Raw genomic sequence first — 22,319 nt, 5'->3', positions numbered from 1 at the left:
CAGGCTGAGAGCCTGATTTGATTTGTGGCCATTATTTGCCGATTCCTGCTCTGCGTCCTCACTGAGGAGGGGGACCATGTTTGAGTAATCACTTCTTTGAATCAACTCTTGGTCTTCTGGGGCTTGTCCTTACTCTCCTACACTCTCTAATCAACATGGCATCCAGAGAGATCCTGTTAAAACATAAGTCAGATCCTGTCACTCAAATCTCTTCAATGGCTTCTTCACAGAAAAAGCAAAGTCCTCAAAGTGCCTCCAGAGCCCTAGAAATGTGGACCTCTGTTTCGTGTCTGACTCTTTCCTCCTCCTCTCCACTTTGCTCGCTCTGTTTTCCACACACTGACATCCTTTCTGCTCCTTGGATACTCCAAGCCCACTCTTGCCTCATTGGCTTTCCATCTGACTGTTCCCTCTACCTGTACTATTCACTTCCCAGATATGCTCCTTGCTCCCTCTTAAATTTTATCTTCCCCAGAAAGCCCTCAGGGATCACTTAGTTTCAGATCGCAACCTCCTCCTAGTAGCTAACAATCTCCATCTCCCTTCCCTGCTTGCTGTTTTTCTCCAGCACTTCCCTGATATACTAGTTATTCCATCCATTTATTTCATTTCTATTTACATATTTATACTTATGATTTTATATTTGCTTCTTTACTTTTGTCTCCCCCCTCAGCTCGAGAGAGGGTATATTCATCTGTGTTAATCACTGCTGTGTTTCCTGAACATGCCTATGAAACATACTGAAGAATGGTGCCCGAAATTTGGTAAAGGATCAATCAATTTTCTTGGCTGAATGAAGAAATATGTTCATAAATTAATGAACAAATCTCTGGGGTTTCTGAATTGAGGACTAATGGGAAGAGGAAGGCAAAGGGTTGGGACAGGGTACTGCAAGAAGTAGTATTTGGAGTACTCTGATAGCTATCCTAATAGATACGATTTTGTTCATTTATGTAGTTTTTTTTTTTTTTTTTTTTTTTTGCGGTACGCGGGTGTCTCTCTGCTGTGGCCTCTCCTGTTGCGGAGCACAGGCACCAGACACGCAGGGTAAGCGGCCATGGCTCAGGGGCCCAGCTGCTCTGAGGCATGTGGGATCTTCCCGGACTAGGGCACGAACCCGTGTCCCCTGCATTGGCAGGTGGACTCCCAACCACTACAGCACCAGGGAAGCCCCATTTAAGTAGTTTGAATGAGAGAGCTGGGAACTAGGGACACATAGCATCAAGAGTTTTATAATGCATTCTGTAGAGTTCTTTTTAAGTGTCTACAAATATCATTGAAAGCATATGCACACATATACACCTCTGTTGCTTTATTTAGCGCTTTACAAGAGCCCCTCAGTGAAGGGGTAGTAGCAACTCTCAGTATCCTTCCTTTATGATGAACTTAATTTATTCAAAGTTACTTTATAATTTATTTGTAACTGAGAAACTAGACTTAGTTATTGAGTAGACCCTCCCTAGAAACCTATGACATTAATAAAACCAACAAAAATTTGTTCAGTTTCCAATGATACACACACACTACAGACTGAATTATGGGCCATCCATTTTAATGAAGGGAAGAAGTGATGTAACAAATACAGAGCAAACGGAATATGAAGTTTTGTCCTCCATTAATATTAGTGACGGGTAAAGTGGGCTCCAACGCCTTCAAGGTAGCTGGAGACCATCATCTCTGTGTCACAGGCAGGAGGATGCTCAGCCAGGATGTCTTTCTCTGTCACTGAGAAAAATTTCCATAATATATAATGATACTTACTGAAACAGATATGGGGCATTTGGGTAATTAGGAATCCTTTAGCATATTTTTCCGGAAGCCTTGACTACAAAATGAAGACAGTGGATTTGGACACTTTCAGCAATGAAGAAGTTGTTTGGATATTCATCTTTATGCTGAATGAAATATGCTTATTTCATCTCTGAAACTTCCCATATACCATTTTGCAACCTCTGTTTTGTGTTTGGAAAGACTTTTAGAAATTAAAATTCAAGTTAAAAAGTAAGTCGCAACTTAAATGATAAATGGAATATTTTGCTGAATTAAATATGACACAGTTCAAATGTTAATTTTATTTTAATGTGTATTTTGGGGTGGAGTCTTGAAGGTGCCAGAAAACAAGAATTCACCCATCCTCTCTGGAACTGCAGCACACACACACCTTCAGTTACCAATTCTGTTCATGCCACAGAATTATCTTCAGAAAACATACTGTTTTCTGTGTACCTGGTGTATATCTCAATTAGTTTGAAGAATTTCCCAAATACCTGTTAATATGTAGTTCTCCAATTCCAATCTTGTCACATCCTGTACCAGTGACACAGCACAGAGGAGTTTTATTTCTCTTTCTTTCTCTGGGTTGTTCACACCCCAACGAAAGAACAATGAAATGGCATCAAAGAGATCAGGGTTCTTGACTCAGATTTACCATAAAATAATAGTGTCCTCTTGGGAAAATTATAGTTATTCTAGGCCCCTTTCCTTTTCTTTACTTTGACAGAGCTGCACTAGATGACCCCAAGTAACATTGCACTCTTTCAGTAGTAGCTTAGATGTTATTGGTTTTCTGAAACAAATGAAGACAATGACACATGAAACTGTGCAACATCTGTGTAACTATGTTTTCTTAGAGTTGCCTGCATTTCACAGATGATAAGATGACTGAGCACAGAAGTAGATGTTTGGAACCAGAGGTTCCAAAGTAAATGGAGCTAAACCACAAGTTTCCTTCTTTCCTGAAGCTCACTTAGCCACAACCTAGGCTGCTGAATCTTAAGCTGTAAAGCATATTATCAGTCCATTTTCAAAGAAGCTATTCTTCTAGGGTTTCCAATTAATAGCAAGAGGTTTTGAAATTCTTCAAAGATCATCTAATTTTGTGAGATTTACAGCTCTATTTTCCTGTCAAGCAAGTTGTATTAGTGCCAGATAATCATGTGAGCTTCTGGATGCTTCTCTGAACCTCTTGAAGTTTTCTTCTTGCTACCTGAAATTCATGCCAGATAAGCCTTTTTCTAGAGCATATGTACAGACTTGTGTATTTTTATATAGGAAAGCAATGCAGTGAGTCAGGTCGGGGGTTAAGCCCTCATTCTCAGAGTGGTATTGAGCTCCTGGTGAAATATAATCATCATTTCCTCAGAATCGAAAAGCAGTTATCTCTAGTTTTTAATCCCATTAACTATTTATACGATTACGTATGATACATGTATTTATTGTACCTACTAGGTGTGTTCTCTTTGGGAAGTACAAAGCTCTTTGAGACATAGGTTGTTCATTTTTTTGTTTTCCCACAAATACTGTGACCTTTTGAGCAGGAAGGTCTATATTTTACTAACATGTAGAACCAGCAGTTAACACGGTGTCTAAGATGTAGTCAATAAATATGAAATAGATAAAGGAACACAGTTTTAAGGAAGGGCCAGGGCATGAACAAATAGAAAATTTTCACTTTCAGTCACAAAGCAACCAGAGACATAAAAATGATACAGACAACAAGTGCTACGGTCATTCAAAGAAGGAATAGAATAGACACAACAAGGATCTCCTCTATGGCACAGGGAACTCTACTCACTATTTTGTAATAACTTATAAGGGAAAAGAATGTGAAAAAGGAATCACTGTGCTGTACACCTGAAAGTAACACAACATTGTAAATCAACTATTCTTCCATTAAAAAACAAACAAACGAACAGACAACAACAACGACAAAAACCCAAAGTGGTCATAGAAGTTCTTATGAGATTCCATAAGAGAAGCCAAATGAGGACGGGAGAGACGGCTTTTGAATCAATTCAGAGGAGAGGTCACAGAGAAACTTGTCTTTGACCTGAACTTGAGTTTCCATCAAGATTGCAATGCAGGGATGTTACAGATGAAGGTAATCACATAAACTTACTACACTGAAACTTGCAGAGGTTATGAGTGTTGTTCAAGATCCCAAAGCAAGTGCATTGTGGAATCAGAATTTTAAGTGAGGTCTATTGAACTAAAAACAAACAAACAAAAAAAACAAGCCCTTTCTGTGATACCATGTTGCCTTTGAAGTCGTTATTTGGGTGGGTTGGTAGAAACTGGTTCCAATGTTTCTTGCAGGAATAACTAGTTCTGTCCCCCCGTGGCCCCCCACCCCCGAGTTGATCCTCAAAGTTTCCTTTAGATGGACTTGCTAAAATGCAGACATGCAAGTAAGTATTCATGATGCCTGTGTCCAATCATTTCTCCTGCCATTGTCTACTTCACTTCTGGATTATATGAACAATTCACTGTCTTCTTTTATGTTTTTCCCTCCTCCAAGAATTCCTTTCTCCCTATGGGGCACCTGGGAAACCCACTTCATTTTTCAAACCTCAGTTTACATATTATGTCTTTTGTGCAGTCTTCTTTTTAATGTTGTGATCACACGCTCCTTTTTGCTTCGCTTGCACTTCTGCATGCCTGATTGCTGCACTCACTACACTGTATTGTAATTGTATTTTTTACATATCTCTGTCTTCTCCTGGGCCACATTCCCTGGGGCCAGGGACTACCTTTTTTCATCTATTGATGTTGCCTTAGCATGTTACTTGTTATGAAGTAGTTAGTTATAAAAATGAGATTTGATTAAATTGAAAATTGTTATGTACATACTAGTTATTATCATTTACAGATATAACAGGAAAAATATTAATGTTGGTGCTGAAAGTTCACTGCTAGTAAATGGTGGTGGTACTTGACTTCACTTATATTATTTTCCCCACTATTTTATATCTTTCTACCTGATAGCTGTTCTTTATTTCCATCTATGTTTCTTTATTACTACACCAAGAAAAAGAGGGATAAGGGTAGGGCTAGGCCATACTTGGCTGGAATAGTAAACAAACTGTGTGGGGTTTTGGTGAGAAAATCCTGAAGCATACAGGTCTGCATCTTCCCTTTGCTGCATGTGGAGGGTTCTGCTTCTGAAGAGTTTTATTAGCAACTAATCAAGATGGTTTTTTGTTTTGTTTTGTTTTGTTTTTGCGGTACCTGGGCCTCTCACTGTTGTGGTCTCTCCGCTTGCGGAGCACAGGCTCCGGAAGTGCAGGCTTAGCGGCCATAGCTCACAGGCCCAGCCGCTCTGAGGCATGTGGGATCTTCCCGGACCACTGCGCCACCAGGGAAGCCCAATCAAGATGCTTTTGCTCAAGGCTCCCGATTAGCTGTTGGTATACTAAGAGTAAATCAGAGTTAACGTAGCTTCTGATTTCTTTTACATTGTCAATGTGGATGATCATTTTTTACTGCTGGGGGTGGTGGTGGTGGGGAGTGAGGGAATGTTCCTTTCCTGCTCCTGATGTTTCAGTCCTGTCAAGAGAGCTCATAGTGTCCTTTCAGCGCTGCTTCGTTACTGAATCTGCCCCAGGGTGAACAAGTGACTTATATTGAAAGCTTGAAAAGAAGTAAGCGTGCATGCTTGCCTTGACTAATTCTGTTCTCTCCCTTGAGCGTGTGAGTGAGTGTCTTCTGTTTCTCTCATTCTGTGTATTACTAGTTAGTACATCTGCCCCATTCTGGGGTTCAGTTATGTGATCATTTCATTCCAGCTGGATTCTCAAGCCAGGGTTATCAACAGTAACAGGAATATTCGGCCCTCCATCTTTTCTCTTATTTTCTACTTTATGCCAAACCAAATGGAATTAAGGCATTGTAGTTGCTGAAAGGTAATTAAAAGACCCTAACATTTGGTGCATTACCTGTGAACAGTGAGAAATAAAAAGAAAGGAGCTGACATTTTGGAGAGGAAAATGTCCATGTGGAAAATATTTTGGTACTGCCAAGGAAGGTAGTCCAGTGCCTTGTTCTTTAATGTATGGTAGGATGTTGGGACCTATGACTGTTTGAAAATATTTAAGTTTGTGCAGTAACTGCTGAAGCCTAGAAAAGGTTTAAGATATGCTGTATTATTCTCCCGTGCTTATTGTAACAGACTACCACAAACTTGGAGGCTTAACACAATAGAAATTTACTATCTCACAGCTGTAGAGGCCAGAAGTCTGATATCAAGGTGTCAGCAAGGCTGCTCTCCCTACAGATGCTTTAGGGGAGATTCTATCCCTTGCCTCTTTCAGCTTTTGGTGGTTGCCAGCTTCCTTGGCTTGAGGCCACGTCACTCAGTTTTGGTCTGTGTCTTCACATCACCCCCTTTCTGTGTCTGTATCTTCTCTTTTGTGTGTCTCAAATGTCCCTCTGCCCTTCTTATATCATAAGGACAATTGTCATTGTATTTAGGACCCATCCAGATAATATAGGATGGAAATCCCATCTCAAGATCCTTAATGACATTTGCAAAAACCTTGTTTTTTCAAATGAGGTAACCGTCAAGGATGAGGACATGGATATATCCTTTTGGGGGCCACCATCCAACCCACTATACCAGCCGTAAGCTACTTTGATTTTGGCTGATGGCTGCAGCTTATGGTGTGGGAGAGTGGCTGTTTCTTTCGAGCCACTTAAGTAATGATCTGACATAAAGAAAGGGGCATTAGGGAGTTGCAGGTGACTGAGCAATACCTGGAGCGGAATGAATAAGGCACCTGGAGGGTCTTTAGTATACAGAGACCTTTACCTGGCACTTGACTTGAGAGTGTGCAGGAGTTTACAGGGCAGAAAAATCTCAGGCAGCTGTCCACCTTGCCTTACCCTTCAGGTACAGTTTTTCCCAAGCAGGCTTGACTGAGACAAAGACTCAATTGTACGGAAAACATGTTTTATAGAACTTGTCAGCATTGACACATATGGTCTACCGTAGGCTCAAGTGACTCCCCTTACATGTGGACCCAAGCTGACACTGGATTTGTCAATTATATTGGAGAAAGAAATGTTCTCTTAAAGGCAGCTGCCTTTGGTCTAGGCAGTTCCATAGCAGGAGGCAGTGAAAATGGCCATGGCGGCATAGGACTGTCAAATCTACGCCTCAGAACTGGAGGTGTAATGTCACTAGACAGAACCCATAATTAGTTCAGTACTGCAGTATGAACCACAAGGTCATCAAAGAGGAAGGATAGCTCAAGAGTCCACGTGTGATAGATGCTCAGGGCTGTGCACTGCACATGGCAAATTCATAGTGACAAATCAACGTCAGGCTAAAAGATTCCTCCTGGTTCGAAGTTCGCAGGTCAGAAATTTCAAAGAAATGGCATAGACTAATGGACATCCTAGTGAGGCTAAAACCAAAGAGACTTTCTCTTTCTCTCAAATGCCATTGAGTTTCTGCTATGTTCTTTGGTCAAATTCTGTACTGGATTCTGGGAACAAAAATGTGCCTAGTTTCACTCTTCTAGGAGTGGGGGGATTGGCTTGCTTTTGAGATTGTTTTTAAATTCTGGGGATAGTACTGTAAAATCAAATTGTATCGTAGTAACTCTTCAGACTCAGCATGGTTCATGAGAGGCTTGATAAACTGATAAAACAGCCAAGGCCCTGAGAGACCCAAACCCGTATCAGTCTGTTCTCTGTGTCTGTGAGTCTGTTTTTGTTTCGTAGACAAGTTCATTTGTGTCATATTTTAGATTTCACATATAAGTGAGATCATATATTTGTCTTTCTCTTCTGACTTACTTCACTTAGTATGATAATCTCTAGTCCATCCACAACGTTGCTGCAAATAGCATTATTTCATTCTTTTTATGGCTGAATAATATTCCATGGTATATATGTACCACATCTTCTTCATCCATTCATCCATCAGTGGACATTTATGTAGCTTCCATGTCTTGGCTATTGTAAATAGTGCTGCAGTGAACATTGGGGTGCATGTATCTTTTCTTTCTTTCTTTCTTTTTCTTTCTCTCTTTCTTTTTTTCTTTCTTTTTTTTCTTGTCACAAAGCATGTGGGATATTAGTTCCCTGGCCAGAGATGGAACCCATGCTCCCTGCACTGGAAGCACGGAGTCTTAAACACTGGGCCACCAGGGAAATCCCAGGGGGTGTATGTATATTTTTGAATTAGAATTTTCTCCGGATCTATGCCCAGGAGTGGAATTGCGGGACCCTATGGCAGCTGTATCTGTTCTCTGCACGTCTCACATCAACCACCTGCACTCCAATCCTTGCTCTCAACATCATCTTTGGGGAACCCAACCTGCGACAGGGACCTTGACAAGAAGAAATGGCTCAGGGAAAAGCTACCTGCACAGGGAGGAGATAGAGGCCATCGACCCTGGGGTGTGGTGGGGAGAGTGGGCACAGAGATTTGTCATTTCACCCCCGATACTCAGCCCTCCTGGCTGCCCCACTCTAGGTCACCTCGGGATACCCAGGTGACCCGTTTAGAGTCCCTGCCTGTGCAGGAATCTAGGGGCACCAGCGGGTCTGAATAATATTAGTGAAGGGTCTCCCCCACGGCACTGGGGTTATTTGGGGTGGGTCATCCTCTGCTGGGGGCCCTTCCTGGGCACTTTGTGGGGTTTAGCAGCATCCCTGACCCCACCCACTTGATTCCAGGGTCCTCTCCCACCCAGTTGTGACCACCACAGATTTTCCCCAGACATGACCGAAGAACTGGGTGAGGCGGGGGCAGGATGGCCCTGGGTGAGGACAGCTGTGTTGAAGCAACCAGCCTGTCCCAGGGCAAGGTCTGCCCCAATCCCGTCAGAGCCTGCATTTAGAACTGCCCCTTCCCTCTCCCAGCTCCCTTGCCCTGCAGTGGTCTCCGAGACATCATCCCCATGTAATAAATCACACCTTCTCAGTTTACTGTCCCCAGCACCTAGAGGAGTGTCTGATGTGTAGTAGATGCTTCATAAATACTTGCTGAATAAAGGAGTTGAATAAAGGGATGAGTGGATGAATGAATGAAGGTTACAATGGAAGGAGGGGGGAGATTCCCTTTCTGGCTCTCGGGGGTTGGGAGATCAAGTGAGAGATCCGTGCTAAATAGGCTGACCAGCCTTCTGGGGTTCCCCGGGAATGAGGGTTTCCCCACAGTTCCAGCGCTCAAACCTGAGCGGTCCTGGGCAAACTAGGGGCGGGTGTTGGTCACCCTATGTAAACACAGTAACAATTCCAACTGCAATAGCAATGGCCAAGGACCTCTAGGGTCTTATTGACCAGGCAGAGTTCTTTACCTGGCGGGGAAAGTGACACAGGAGGGAGGGAGGAGTCTAAGGAAGAACATCCCACACGACAACGTGTGCCAATGGCCCTGGGCCCAAGGTCACACCTGACCAGGGCTTGCTTTTTGTTTTTTCTAATTTACTTTTTCCCACATGGGTATGCAATCGTCCGAATGCCATTTATTGAAAACTCCTTAATTTCCCCACTTTCTGTCATATCAAGTTCTCATATATCTCTTTCTGGACCTTTATTCTATACCATAGAGCTGTACGTCCCATCCTTGCACCACTAGGGCTGTTTCATCACTATCACTTTATTTTTTATTCATTTACTTTTTTGGCCGTGCCGTGCGGCATGTGGAATTTTATTTCCCTGACCAGGGATCGAACCCGCGCCCCCTGCATTGGAAGCTCGGAGTCTTAATCGCTGGACCTCCAGGGAAGTCCCCAGGGCTTGCTTTGACATCCATCAAATGGTGGCAGGTGGACACGGGGAGCAGCTGTCTGTGAGCCATCCTGTGTAGAAATGCAGGGTGGAGGGCAGGCCAGCTGGAGCGGGAGGGGAAGAGGCGGAGGAGGGAGGGAGGGAGGGAGGGCGAGAGACAGACAGAGAGTTTCCGGAGACAATAGCTCTGGCCGTGTCCTAGGGCATGAAAGCTGAAAATAGCTCCTAGTGCCCAGAGCCTTGGAGCCGCAGCCTGGGAGCCAGGGTGACTGGCTCTTCTCCCTGGTGTGTGTTGGGGGGTGACTCTGGGCTTCTCAGGCTGGGAATGGGGTGCACGGAGCAGGGACGGAGTAGGGACCCTTCTCTCTGGGACCTCGTGGGCCATCCTTAGCTCACAAAGGTGAGCCACTCCTGGCCCTACGAGTGGGGGGCTTATCCTCCCTGTCCCCTGGATCACACCCCCTCACACACAACTTCCCCATGTGTGCTCCCAGCAGCCAAGAGAATCTGTTTTTAAAAGATTTGGGGGAGGGGGGTAAACATACAAACAAGAGCAGAATGGATACTTTTTCAGAATGGGAATGGCTCTGTGTAACCCCACCCCCAGGGAAACCACAGTCCTGACCTCTAACACCCTTGACGAGTCAGCCTTGGTCTGGGCTTGCGGACCCACGGAAGCTTCCTCATCCCCTCTTTCAGACCCTGTCTCTCCCTCGGCGTCTTTGTGAGAAGCACCCGGGGAAGTGGGACTGCTAGGCTGTACTGCTGCTAGAACTCCACCTGGGCTCCACCAGGCTCCAGCCCCCCGCCCTGTGCACCTCTCTGACCCTGAGGCACCTCAACTGGTAGGAGCATCATCACCTTCCCTCCCTGGACTTGTGACACTTAAGGGAGACACCAAAAAGACAAGCGTTTGGCTCCCTGGCTGGCAAACAGCAGGTGCTCAATTGTCATAAGTGTCCATATCAGTGAGGGTTCTCCAGACAAACAGAATCCATAGGGTGTGTGTGTGTATATACACACACACGTATATATGTATGCGCATACAAAAATATACAGCTGTGTATATATGCAGTATGCATACAGACATATACACATATAGTATATACAATACACACATACATATATACACACGTATATAAAATACATCGTTTGTATGTATACCCACATATGTATACAGTATGTATACACACATATACACACATACAATACACATATAGATATACACTATACATACACACATATAAAATGCATAGTTTGTATATATACAGTATGTACACATACATATAACATATGCAATAGACACACCTAGGTACATATATACCATACATATATACACACATACAAAGATATTTAGGTGTGTATATATACAGTATACATACATATATAATATATGCAATACATACACGTACATACATATAGGCACACATATACACCTACATATAAAAGCATGTAGCATAAAAATACATATGTACTGTATATATAAGTTCATCGTATATATACATACATATATCATATAAGATATATACACAATGTATACACAGACATACACACCTATATGTAAATATGCACATGTACATACACACATAAAAACATATGCAAGTGTGTCTATATATAGTATATACATATATACATATAATACCTATACAACATATACACATACAGGTATACAACATATATACCCACCTATATATAAATAGACACTGTATACATACATACATACAGTGTACATATACTGTATATATACACACACCATATATCAATATATGGTGTGTGTATATATACAGCATGTTCACATTTATAATATGTATACTATATATATACATACATACATGTATACAATATATACACAAACATATATAGGCTTGTATGTATACTGTATATAGTACACATATACTACAAACGCACGCACATATAAACGTGTATATATATATATATATAATATGTATACACACATATACAAATTAATAGGCTTGTATATATTCAGTATTTTTACATATATAGTTTTGTTTTAAGGAGTTGACTCATGTGACCGTGAGACAGGCAAGTCAGGGCAGGACTCTGGGCTGGAGACACAAGGAAGAGCTGATGTCCCAAGGCCATTGGAGGAACAGTTCCCTCTTTCTAGGGAACCTCATTTTTCTCTCCAGTCCTTCAACTGATGGACGAGGCCCACCCACGCCACGGCATTGACAATCTCCTTTACACAAAGTGGACACATTTCAGTGTTAATCTCTTCTGAAAAATACCTTCCTGGCCACATCTGGAATAATGTTTGTGGTTGCCGGGGCCCCACGCAGTGCGCACATGAGATTAACCATCCCCGTGGCGATGATGACACTTTATTTTCTCCCTTGACCATTGTCACTACTATTCCAATTAAAATGGCAGTGCCATGAGGGCAGGGCATTTCCTTTTTTGCCAGTACTGAGCGTCCGCGGTCTGGTGCCTAGCATAGGCTAAATACACGGCATTTTTGTGAACAGAAGCCGGGATTCCGGCTGTCATATTTAATGAGGAATTATAGTCTTATTGGGGGGAGGGGTGTGTCACGGTACGTCAAGGGCGGGAGTCGAACCCTCCACCCCAGGCCCCGAGGGGTCTCCTCGGGTCCCCACTTCGGGCTGGTGGGGGTGGCCGGGGGCAGCCGAAGACGTGCGTGCGTGCGTGCGTGCGTGCGTGAGAGCGGGCGAGTGCACGAGGTGGGCCGCGCGCGCCGCGAGTGGTTCGGCTGGGTCCCCGGCTCATTGTGCTCGTCTCACGCCGGCCCGAGTTCGCAGCAGCGCTGGGGGCTCCGGGCCTGTGACCACAAAGAGGGAGCCGGGGGCCGGACGGGAGCGTGGCGGCGGAGGCTGAGGCCCAGGCCAGGCCCCCTCCCCTCAGCCGCCGGCCTGCCCGCCTGCCCCGCCCCCGCCGGCTGCGCCGCGCCCCTCCCCCAACCGCCAGACTAGCACGGCGCGGGGGCCGTGCGCGAAGACAAGGGAGAGAAGCTGGAGCTGAGGCTGGAGTCGCTCGTGGGGGCCGAGCCCGCCGTCTGCCCGTGGCCGCTGCCGGTCTACGTAAGTGCCACCCGTCTCCTCCTCCCGGACCCCCGCCCCTCTTCCCCACGGCGCGCGCTGAGCCCACCAAGAAACGGAGCGACTCGAGTCGCCAGACCTTCTTTGGAGCCCCCCTTCCCGCCCCGCCGTGGTTTTCCACGGCCGTTTCCAGCCCCCGCGCGCAGAGTGGGCAGAGGGGAGCCGGCGCCGGCCGGGGGCGCAGACTCGGCCGCGGGGACCCCGCGCTTCCGAGGGGCGCCCGAGCCGGTCTGCGGTTGGCTCTGCAGGGCTGGGGACCCCGGTCCCCCCGGGCCTGGACTGCCGGCGGGCTTGCCCTTCTGTACTTTAGGATCTGACATGTAGGGTTTCTTTTTCCTGGTAGTTTATTCTTAGCGCTGTCAACGTGCTTAGTTTTTTTTTTTTATTTTTGAGGGCACCCTTTCCTCCCTCTCTCCAGTTTTTTGTGTTTCTGTTTTGTTTTGTTTTAGTTAGGCATTTTGTCCCCCTGATCTTGAGTGGGTGGGCAGGCAGGACACTTGGAGAGGAGGCATTCTGTCCCCTGATCTTGAGTGGCCTTTGGAAAATGACACGCCAAAGGGAAATTTCCACAGGCGTCCGGTGATTCCAGAAACGGAGGGTGTCCGGCCAGGTGGGCGCCCGGCCTCTCGTCCCCCATGGCGGCGTGCTGCGCGTGTACCTTGTCTCAGGGTTTACGCTTGGGCCCCGCAGCCCACCTTCCGGAGGGAAAGCGCAGCGGGCGCCTTGGGCCGGCGCCTTTGGGGCGCCCTTTCGTGCGCTGGGCTTGCTGGGGACCGGCCTCCAGGCGACCCGGCGGGGAAACCCGCGCGACCCGCCCCTCGCGCGGGCTCCGTGTGTGTCAGTTTTGTGGAAACTGTGTCGCGGCCGGGGTCGGGGTCGGGACGCTGGGACCGCCTGGGAGCCGATGTTGACGCCGAGGCCCGGTTCTCCGCAGTTATCTGAGGTCCGAGGGTTTCCAGCCCTCCACTGCGCACTGGCGCTTTCTGTTTTTGTTCTTCCTGTGCCCGGAGGCGTGGCTGAGCCTGGGCTCTGGCTTTTCCGGTTGGGTAACTCCCGGTGGCCCGGGTGGGCGGCCTGAGCAGCAGTGGGCAGGGCGGGGAGACATGCCAGGGGAGGGAAACTGAAAGTGGGGAGAACCTTCAGAACTCCAGCTGATCCACTTGCCTCGCCTCCCCGCCCCTCTTACTGCACTTGTCATGCACGGGCTGGCTGGCCGGCGCAGTTTTCAAAATGTAATAATTTGTGTGTCCTTAGTAGCCGTGAAGCGTAGTTCACTTGTAGTGCACAGTGGTAGGAGTTTTGATCGCCATCAGGCGGCAGAGCAATCCTGTCATCCCATTTGCTGCCCTTTGGCGCCAGGGTGCCTCTAGCCTCTTGGCCACTAATCTCCTCTCTGTCCCTAAGGTTTTGGCTTTTCCAGAAAGTCAGATAAACGGAACAACAGCATGTAGCTTTTGGATTGTGGCTGCTTTGGCTCAGCAAAACCTATGCGAGATTCCTCCCGGGTTTGTTTTTTGTTGTTGTTGTTTTAAATATTTATTTAGTTAGTTATTTACTTGGCTGTGCTGGGTCTTAGTTGCGGCACATGGGATCTTCATTGCTGCGTGCAGTATGTTTCAGTTGCGGCGTGGGGGATCTAGTTCCCTGAGCAGGGATGGACCCCGGGCCCCCTGCATTGGGAGCGCGGAGTCTTAACCACTGGACCACCAGGGAAGTCCGTCATCCCTGTTGTTGCGGGTATGAGAAGCCACTCCTTTTTCTGGCTGTGTTGTATCCCATTTTCCGTTTGTCCATTCGCCTGCGGGTGGCAGGACTTGTGGGATGTTTCCACTTTTGAGGGGATCAGGAATAAAGCTGCTGTAAACATCCCAGGGCAGTTTTCCATGTGAACTTGGGTTTTTACCTCACTTGAGAAAATACTCAGGAGTGGGACTGGGGTCTGTGCTAAGTGTATGTTTAACAACCCTTCTGCATCTTAGAAATTGGTATTTTTGAATATTGGAAGAGTTTAGAAATCCACTGTGACCCAGCACCCAGGCACTTGAAACGAAGTTGAAAGTTCATCTGGAGATGGTCACGTTGTCCCCGTCACTGTCTTTTATTCGAGGCAGAGCGAGGCCACAGATTTGTAACCCTTGTAAGGAAGGCCTCGTGTGTCCAGGCCCTGGCAGGACCTGGCTTTCTAGTGGTGGGCGGTTCTGCAGTGGAGAGCGTCTTTCCCTTGCTGGCCAGACCTCACTTGGCAGGGTGTGGGGTGTGCTGCCTGCGTGGCCGGGTGCTCTTTGTGCCGGTCAGCAGCCATTCCTGGTGTGTCTGTCCTACTACCAGGCAGGCGGTCAGGCGCCCTAGTGAAGTGCTCAGCGAGCCGCAGCCTTCCTAAAGTTTGTGGGTAATGTCTCCTACCCTCCCATTTCCCTGCTGAGGAATTTTGCTCGCTCATGGGAAGTGAGGGGGCAGTACTTTATAAGAGTTCATATTTTGTGATGACTCGATGCTGAATACATTAAGAAAATGGGCTCCTTCCAGAAGCTTAACTTCTCAGAAGGTCAGATTACGCATGTGACTGCACGTTTGAAATGAGTGAGCTTGTTTGTTCATTGATTCATTCATTCTGCAAGCACCTCCTGGATATTTACAGTGAGTGTTCCAGGGGGCGTGGAGGACAGTAGACAGTATTCTTTTTTTTTATGATTTTTGAATTTTATTTTATTTTTTTATACAGCATGTTCTTATTAGTCATCAATTTTATACACATCAGTGTATACATGTCAATCCGACTCGCCCAGTTCAGCACACCACCATCCCCACCCCCCCGCGGCTTTCCTCCCTTGGTGTCCATACGTTTGTTCTCTACATCTGTGTCTCAACTTCTGCCCTGCAAACTGGTTCATCTGTTTGAGACAGCTGAGACAGCTTTGTACTTCCCGCTTCCAGGGGCTCTCGTGTGGGCGCTGCGAAGCAGGGTTTTAGATGGTGCAAGGTGGAGGGTGGGCACTAGAACCGGTGCCCAGTGCCCGGGTGTGCGTGCGCTAGATGGGGCATGCGGCCTAGGACTCCTGCCGGCTCGGCGACCCCGGCCGAGTGCCTTAAGGCTTCTAGGTCTCAGTGTTCTCATCTGTAGCATGGGCTGAACAGGACTCACTCTCTCTGGAGGTTACAAGGTCGCACTGTGTTAATGCTTGTAGACCCTACAATGTAGAACACTTAGGACAGTTTGGAGCATCGTTAATTGTTCCACAGATGTTACCTGGTCTGTTGAACGACTTTGCCTGGTACACGCCAAAGCGATTAGGAAATTGGTATATCCCAGCTTCATTTCCTTTCCATTAAAACAGGGCTCAGGAAAAAAAAATCTGTTTTTCAGTAGTCGTATCATATAGTGGAAAGAGCACTGGTGTGAAGGCAGCTTAGGGTTTGAATTCCAGGGCTTATGCTGTCTGTGGCCTGGGCAGGTTACTTTTGAACTGCAATCCCCACACTTGTAAAATGACATTAAAAACCACTCTTTCTGTGGGTTCTTAGAATTAATTAAGCAGGTTATGTGTGTAAAGTAGCCTGGCACTTGAATGAGTTGTCAGAACCAAGGGCTGCTGGAGACGATGCTTCTGCCCTAGGTAATCTCCCCTTCTACTGGGCGGCAGGTAAACACAAGCACAGTAGTCAGTGCTGTGGAAGAAGTGAGTTCTGGTGCTACAGAGCACAGAATCTTTTTTTAAAATTTAATTATTATTTTATATTGGAGGTTAGTTGATGTACAATATTGTGTTAGTTTCAGGTGTACAGCAAAGTGGTTTAGTTATTCATATATCCATTCTTTTTCAGATTCTTTTCCCGTAGAGTTTGTTACAGGCTACGGAGTAGAGTTCCCTGTGCTATGCAGTAGGTCCTTGTTGATTATCTATTTTATATAGAGTCGTGTGTCTATGTTAATCCCAAACTCCTAATGTATCCCTCCCCCCCACCTTTCCCCTTTGCAGAGCACAGAATCTTGGAAGGGAAAGTTCAGGGTAGGCTTCTTGGAGGAGGTGCCATCCTTTCTAAGGATATGTAGAAGCTACTGGGGTGGCAGAAGGGAGCAGTGTGTGTCAAAGTTTGAGAAATATAAGAAAATATGGCAAAACTGAGGTATAAGACTGGAACTCAGGGTTTGGGAAAGAAATGAGAGTTGATACTGGAAACCTAGTGGGGCCCAACGGAACGGGGCCTTGTTTGTCCTGTCAGAAGTTTAGATGTTTATCCTGAAGGCTGTGGGAAACCCTAAAGAACAGTGAGATGGACTTGTGGTTTAGAGACTCACTCGGACCTCCATGTGCAAGGCACTTGATTGGGTGCAGGGTGAATTGTAATCTAAGGTTCCCACTTAAGTTATAAAAGGTTGGACTGGATTTTGCAGATCTGAGAGAGAATGGGTGAGACCTGGTGACCAGTTAGAAAAGGGAGGGCAGCAAGCATGGGTGACAGTTTACAGCTGCATCTTTTTGTGAGATACAGAGCACAGTAGGAAGGGATTGGGGGTGGGGAGAGGATCTTACTTCATCTTCAGTGCTTTAGAGGGGCCTGGTAGACAGGTCTGGGCCCAAGGTTCAGATCTGGGCTTTTGGGGAGGAGAGGTGTTTGAAGGCATGGGAGAGACTTAGGTTACCCACAAGAAGATCCAAAGAATCATAGGTCTGAGGGCTTTTAAAGTGTGTATATTGAGGAAGTTTATAAGCTGAAAGAAAGCAGCCAGCAGAGAAAGGGTGTGAAGATGTAGAAGAGGAAATGATTGTTCATTTGTTTTCAAAAAGCTGAATACTTATCGTGTGCCTGGCCCTTTTCTAGGATCTGGGGTTCTCACCACGTGTCACCTCTTCTGCAAGGACAGTTCAACTCATCCCCTGGTGAAGAGAAGTCAGATTATTCTTTGCATCCCATTCAGGTGTAGGAACTGTTCTGTACCTCTGAAGGGACTTTACTTAACCAGAGTAATAAGTTAGAAATCAAAAGAAATTAGAGCTGGAAGGGACCTTAAAAGCCACTGTACTTAATTTTGCCTAATATTTTACATTGATTGTAAGAAAAATGCAGAGCCCATTCTCTTCAGAATTCCTTCACTGAACTTTCTTTATGACTTTCATCCAGTGGGTCTAGCTTGTAAATTTTGGCCTCCTCCTAAACTTGCTTCTTCATCCACATTACCTTTTTCCCCGACTATGGTAGAAACTCCTGGGTGGTTTTCGCGGCCCCTGGTCTCAGTTCCTCTAAGTTCATCTGCCTACTCGGGTTGAGTGATCTTTTAACATGACAAGATATGCCTAAAATAATGCTGCTAATGGCTTGCCCACACAGAGTTAGTGCATACTAGCCGCCCAGCGTGTGCTCTACACAGAGGCCTGTAATCTGAACTGTGCTTTGCCAAGCCTCCTGGGGCTCTTTGGCCCTGAGGAAGGGGAGCTTTTTGTGATCACTCCCTTTATCTAATTGGTCCTTCAGCAGCGGGGTGCTTTACTTACTCAGCCAGTGGTAGCCCCAGGCCTCATCACCTGTGGGATACAAGCCATGCTCTCTCCCAGGCTTGCTTGGGCCAACATCTCTATTTTTATTTCTGTCTCTTCTCACACTTGGACCCCTGGTCTTTAGTCATCCCCACCTGCAGTATTTACAGAGCCCAGCAGGTGTCAGGCTTGAGTGTCTTTGCACAGGTGCTCCCTCTGCAGTTAATGCACCTCCTACTCCAACTCTGCATAGCCTCGTCTTTCTAGGCTGTACTTCAGGGTTATCATGAAGCCGTCACTTAGATATAACTTTTGGCCTCCATAGGCACTTCTGTGCTTAAAGGTTATGGTTCTTTATCTCATGTGATTGAAATTTTGAGTTTATAGATCTTCCTCCTTAATGAGGCTTTAAGGACAGGGGTCATTTCTAATCCTTAGCACAGAGCAGATGCTTTTTTTTTTTTTTTTTTTTTTTTTTTTTTTTTTTTTTGCGGTATGCGGGCCTCTCACTGTTGTGGCCTCTCCCGTTGCGGAGCACAGGCTCCGGATGCGCAGGCCCAGCGGCCATGGCTCACGGGCCCAGCCGCTCCGCGGTATATGGGATCCTCCCAGACCGGGGCACGAACCCGTATCCCCTGCATCGGCAGGCGGACTCTCAACCACTGCGCCACCAGGGAGGCCCAGAGCAGATGCTTTTTAACGGTGATAAAATGTATGGTTTAAATGACTCATTTTACAATAATTTTGCTTTAGCTTCCGATAGCAATAAAGTTTCCAGATGTTGTGTTCCTGCAATAAGAAAGATGTGACCTTCCAGTTGTGTAAAGCTCATCAATGCTGTGTAAGTGCATCGGGTGCGCTAAGGAACGTGGAGCCAAGTGGGCTAGTTGTGTGAGAGAGAGACTTAACTATGTTAACAAAGGTAAGCCTTCATTGTGTCCTGCCAACATTTGATAGTTGCTTTTGGGCAAACTAAAGCAATAACATTTTAAACTGTTCCTCCCCATTAAAGGGATTGAATATTTGGCCACTTCGGTGCACCTGTGTCTTGTGAATTGTCCAGTTGGAGATGGAGGTTTAGAAAGTGAGTTTCAGTCTTGTTGAAGTCTCTTCCCATCAGACTGGTCTCGTGATTTCCTACACACCACGTTACTTCCTGTCTACCTTTCCTTGGTGTTGTTCATGCCTGGATTGTCTCCTGTACCTGCTCAAACCTTGGTCCATTCTCATTTGTACCATGGAAGTTTGTCATGCCGGATACTGTCAGAACTAATTTTACTTAAGTTTGTGTTAAGGTGCAAAGCACACGTTTTGTATATTATCTGTTTTTTGTGTTTGTTTATATTTTTATGGTTTCTCTTCAAGAAATATTATGAGTAGGGAAATAACAAGATGTAAAGAGAAAAAAAGTCATCATTCTCTTTTAAGTTGTTAGAACATCTACCTGCAATCATAATGCACTGTGGTATGTGTTAAAATAGGAAATATATGTCATGTCCCATAGGAGCAGGAAAGTCAGTGGTGTTAGTGAGGGTGTGTCATGGAAGTAATCACAAAGCAGGTGACTGCTGAAACATTAGTGTGTGTTCCCTGTGTCCAGTAGTGGTCTGGAGGGGTCAGGAAGCGTGCCTTTCAATTTGAGGGAACAGAGGGTTTGAGGTCCTCTCTGTTCTATTGCTCTAGTATAGTATACTGCATAGCAGCTCATAAAATACTGTGTTTATAGTTGATATTTAAATCGCTGATTGATCATCAAGATTGGGATGTATCATTGGAAATGAAAATAGGAAGAGTCTTATGCTTTTTAGGTTTTTCCTTTTTTTCCGATGTCTCAGAAGGCTCTTTGACGGGGGACTTTTTATTCTCCCATACAATTCCATGAATACTTATACCCTGGCACTTATTTTAATGGCATTTTCAATTTATAAATGTCTCTGAAACACATACTGTAAACTATTTGAGGGTAATGACCATGGCCATTGATGACACATCTTAAATGTGCATCGTGTTACTGTTTGAGTGTCAGGTGGTCTACCATCAGTGCCTCCTTCTTTCACCCAGTTTTCTTCCTCGTTTCCTTCTCCAAATTTGTCTCATTTTTCTACTCTCCCTTTTGCTTCTCTATTCTTGCTTTCTCTTTCCCATTGCATGTGTCATTCTTCTTCTTCTTCTTCTTCTTCTTCTTCTCCTTCTCCTTCTCCTTCTCCTCCTCCTCCTCCACCGCCACCGCCACTGCCACCGCCACTGCCACCACCACCACCACCAATTATTATGGCCAACCAAAACCTTTTCTAGGATTGTCTCTATCTTCCTTTCCTCTTCATTGCCATCCACAAACTCTTAGAGAATATTCTTGCTTGACTCCCTTACTTCCTAGCATACCCATGTACTTCCTGATCACTTTAGAACATTGAAAAGGGTTTTAATTTTAAAAAAATAGGTAAATATAATCAGTCTTCTTTCACCTCTGGCATAAGACTCTTCTTCCTCAATCTGACCATTCTTAAATCTAGAAGTACTCCAGCTCATTGGTCTCCCTTACCCCCATGTTTAGGCCAAAGAACTTGTGAAACCTTAGCCCTGTTTAATACTTGAATTTATCAAAACATAAGGGGGCTAATTCTGCCTAAGGGCACCAAAGAAGAATAAAGATGCCACAGATAAACGTTTAGTCCAGATTTATAATGGACTCTTAAGTGCCTAGTTGAGTGCTAACCGTTAACTCACTTGAACAACAGGGAGGTCATGACACAAACTAACATGTTAGTTGTATAGACACTTCACTTCAGCATTCCTCAGTGTAGCAGATAAACTGCATCCAGTTAGCTTAAATAACATGAATGATGAATTTCCCTGCGTATATAAATTGGGAGTTCCTAAAGTTCTCTTTTTCCCTTTGTACAACTACTGACTGCCACCTCGCTTGGTCAGTGCAATAGAAAATGATGACTAAGAAACACATTGTCTCAATATCAGTGGACATAATGTCCTAGTAGTCTATAAAAATCTCAAAATTCTTAATCTAAAAGGTAGGTCTGCTGCCAACCTTATATCCTTTTCCTTTGTTAATATAAATATCCAATCTATGAAGGTCTCAGTTTCCTTACTTAGAATATGAGGTGGATAGATTTGCTAATATCTAGGGACCTTTCCAATTTTAATATTCCCTAGTTATAAGGGCTGAGCCAAATACAATGGCTCCCTTAATCATTAACCTCGCTCATGATGAAAGTTATCAGCAAGTTCTACTTGTAAGAGATCAAACATTCATATCCATGTATATTGTAGCACATTGACTTTTACAGAACTCAAAGTAACACAACATAGTTACATTCATAGACTTAAGGTCACTGTGGTATACTTTACAATTTTTCTTTTCCCTAGGAAGGAAATGTAGATCCCTAGGAAGGGATTTCTTTCTCTGCCTTTCAGTAATGTGAGCCTTTTATTATCTCTTGGATCCTAAAAATGGGTAGGGTTTTGGCAGGTTGAGCTTAGGACAGACATTCCAGGTGACAGGGACAACACGAGAAAGGGCAGAAGGAAGAATGGATTTTCAGAAGGACTTGATATCTTACATGATGAGAGCAGTGTTTCACAGTCTCTGTCCTGCAGAACACTGGTTTTAGATGATGTTAATGTAGTTACAAGACAGAAGCATTTGGGAAGAGCTGTACTCTACATCCTGACATGAAATTCAAGTTTCACTTTGTTACATTACATACTCTGAAAAGTTTTGGAGGAAGGAATTGATTTATTTTTGTTTAATTCAGTCTTACAGTTACTTGACAAACCTATATTCAGCTGATGGGACTGTATTTTGTGAAAGGCCAATCGGAGAAATGGTGAGATGGAGCTTAGGATATTTCTCTGTTGGGACAGGCATGTGATTATTTTTCTTATAATTCTTTACTGTTTGTCCTAACAATTGTTACTTTGCAGGAGTTAGTTTTTTTTGTTTTTTTTAACATCTTTATTGGAGTATAATTGCTTTACAATGTTGTGTTAGTTTCTGCTGTATAACAAAGTGAATCAGCTATATGCATCCATATATCCCCAGGATTCAGTTTTAAGCCCTCTGTTTTTACCTGAGTTATTGGGACTCTTAGAAAGCTCAACAATCCTGGAGTCTTCATCTCTGATGTAGTTTCCAGAAGCTCCTGGCACTTACCACTATTTCCTCTTGATTCTTTTCCTCCGACTTCAGACTTCTTACGATTATGAGCTGATGGTTTTCTCAGCCTGTAGT

The sequence above is a fragment of the Mesoplodon mirus genome, assembly GCF_964341445.2.
Source record: "Mesoplodon mirus genome assembly, chromosome: 3".
NCBI lineage: Eukaryota > Metazoa > Chordata > Mammalia > Artiodactyla > Ziphiidae > Mesoplodon > Mesoplodon mirus.
Note: the sequence above shows the minus strand (reverse complement) of the source record.